The sequence below is a fragment of the Parasteatoda tepidariorum genome, chromosome 7, assembly GCF_043381705.1.
Source record: "Parasteatoda tepidariorum isolate YZ-2023 chromosome 7, CAS_Ptep_4.0, whole genome shotgun sequence".
Taxonomy (NCBI): Eukaryota; Metazoa; Arthropoda; class Arachnida; order Araneae; family Theridiidae; genus Parasteatoda; species Parasteatoda tepidariorum.
Genome location: NC_092210.1, coordinates 40,051,158 through 40,054,606, shown reverse-complemented (window position 1 = coordinate 40,054,606; position 3,449 = coordinate 40,051,158).

The following is a 3,449-nucleotide window of genomic DNA, read 5'->3' as shown; positions in this document are numbered from 1 at the left end:
TTTGAGTTTTCGACCACTTATGTTCAACTCCGTAGCCTCGAACTTTTGAATTCAATCCAGAAAACAAGGGAACTCCTGGAGCAAATATTGGAATGATTTGCTTTCGTGGAGAAGTTTTTGATGGAACTAACCCGCATTTGCGTTACATGGAGAGGTAAACCACGAAAACCTCCCTTGGTTAGCTTGATGGCAAGGGGACTCTATCTCATGATCTGCTTACCACTGAGGATATTTTACGTCAGCACTGTGATCGGTGTGAACCCACCTACTGTATTATTAACTATGTTCGGCAAAATTTTAAACTTCGAAAAAAAAATCACTGCTAGTTTTTCTGATATTTAAATAACATACTAAATTATAACAGAGCACTTAAAAGTAAGAAAAGGAATTACATGTTTCAATTTAAAATTCAATATTTAAATTTATTACGAATTTGTTAGGAATTATTTTCTAAATAACATGGTTTTTGTCTATGAGAATTTTTTAGAGAGTGTGCAATATTGCTAGAAAATTAATTTTACTCGATATGAAAGTTTGGAAAAATTAACATAATTGAAAATTCGCATGTTCAAGAAAGTTGACATAATTTGAAATATTTGTAAAATGCAATGTTGCATTCTTCAATGCTTTCTCTCAACATATTAAATAATCGTACGCCGCCACTGTTTTGTACTCTAATTTTAACGGCGCATTTTGTTTTACTAATCAAAAACTGTTAAAGTTAGAAATTTGAAATTACTAAAGTGTGCTGAAAAGTGTACAGGAGTTAAGATGGAATAATAAAAAAAATTAACATTCAAAAATTTATTCGAGAATTATTAACTGTTGAACTTGTTGGGAAAATACCATACAGGCCACAGAAATGCAAGCACATAATTGAAATTTGACATGCTGAAAAGGCCAAATTTGGTTATGAACTCAGTACAGATTTTATTTATTTATTTATTTCTCGAAATTCCAATTTGTTTGAAAATTTTTGCAATTTTAAGTATTTTTTTGCCAATTTTTTTTTTTTTTTTTTTTTTTTTTTTTTTTTTTTGAACGTTACATTTTGCATTGCTGCTCAAAATCTATAAGAAACTTGAAATTACGAAAGCGTGTAGAAAAAAAGTATAAAGAGCGAGACGGAATAAAGAAATTTCAGATTCTGTAATTAGTTCCAGAATTTTTAACTCTTAAATTTGTTGTACAAAAACATGTTGAGGCCTTTGGACATGGGCCAAACACCCTACCATCCAGGTCATCTCGGCCCTGCCGCGTTGTGCATTAGGCAACCGGTTTTCTAAATCACATCACTTGCAGACTACTACGTTTTAGAGCAACTAATTTTTTACGAACAATTAATTTTTAACTCTTTATTTTAACTAGTTGAATAACTATATTTTATAATACTGATATTGTTAATAGACTAAAGGACTATATTTGATTATACTAATACATGTTTTATATTTCATTGTGACTGATAAAATTTTAAATGGAAAAACTGGTACAATCTACGCAACTTTCTTCTTTAACTTTACAATTACTTAACTTTTTATAAAGTTATCAGATATTAAAATAAAAGTATGATAGAAATAAAGTTTCCAGTTAATTAATATTACTATTTTCCTCAACTTTATCTAAATTGTTAAAACAAAATAATTATACTTGGATTTTATTATTGTTATATTATTAACTATATCAGTTTAAAAAAGTTAAAAATGTAGAAATATAAAAACTATGTGTATTTAGCAAATAATTTATTTTATTTTATTTCTTGTTTTTTTTCCTTGTGCCCAGTGAATTTTACTATTTTTTCAAAACTGCTTTTCATTCCTATCTTTTTCAGTTAAAGTGTGAAAACAACTTTACAATATTTCCCAAGTTGTATAGTTCCATCAGTAAATATTTCTCTTTTCAAAAATAACTCATGTATGCGAGATGCTTTCAACGAGATTGGAAGAAAATACATTTTTGCTTTTTGATAAAATATTTAGAATATCGTAACGTGTAATTTTGTTGAAAATGCGAAAAATTCAAAACTTATCATCTCTCTTCATTCTTGAGCTTCTTTTTCTATGAGAATACTCCGAGAAATTTGATTTTTCTCAATAAATAATAAAATAAAATATTACACCAAACATAAATTATAACTTAAGCTGTTATAAATTATTGAATATTAATTTTCAAAATTAATATGATTTGAACTAACGAATAGTTTAATTTGTTTACCTTGTAATAATATTTATAACTTTGTTACTTTAGTCTGATTAAATAAAACTATTTGGAAGGAAAAGAAACTATTTGAATTTCTTTTTAATTTCTTTAAATAAATATTTGCTGTCAAGAAAGATATAAAAGGTTAAAGGGTGAATGAAAAAATTTGTAAAAAAAGAAATGAATTGACTCATTTATTATTCTAAACCATATTATACAAACTTTCATTTCACCCTTCAACTTCTTTTTAAAAAATAAATATGAGTGTACATTAAATCTTCCAGCAAAATTTATTTCCTAAAAGTAAAATGTAGTGACGACATTTTGAAAGTAGTTCAAATGTAAAATAAAACAAAGAAAAATTATAGACATATGAGAAAAAAAAAAGGGGGGGGATAATAAGTAAAAAAAATAACAAACAGTTTTTAAAAAAAAAAATAAATAAATAAATAAAAATTTAAAAACATTTATTTATAAAACCGGAAAAAAAGATATAATCTTTTCATCAGCCCACACGATTATATCCTCAAAACAGAGTGCTTTCTGATATTGTATCAATAAAGCCAAAGCAAAATATATTAATACAATATTAATCAAAATATATTAATCAATCAATATAATATAAATGAAAATATATTAATTAATATATAATTAAGCAAAATATATTAATCACATATAATATATTAATACAATAAATATATATTATGTGAGGAGCACTCAAAAAAAATTTTATAAAAATTACAACATATAAGTAAAAATAACATGTATAAACAGAAAATAAAATAAAATAAAAAACAGTATAAAAATGGACTAAAGCGAGTAACGAAATCAGATGAACTTACAAGGACGGGAATCTTGTATGTATATATATATACAGCTAATAACATGTAGGACCACCTTTAGCCCTCAAAATTGTTAGCACCCGCTGTGGCATTGATTCCACAAAGTGCTGATAGTTAGTCTGAGGTATCTGGTACCAAGAGCTCACCTGCACATTGCTAGGGAGTAGCGTGGCAGCACGAATTTGGTTTTCCAAGTAGGACCACAAATGCTCTATTGGATTAAGGTCAGGTGAATTTGGGGGCCAAGACATAACTTGAAAGTCACTGGAATGCTCCTCGAACCAATCCATGACGATTCGATCCTTATGACATGGTGCATTATCCTGTTGGTAAACACCATCCCCCGCAGGAAAAAACTGTTGCCATGAATGGGTGAACCTGGTCTGCAACTATGTTCAAGTAGCTTACAGA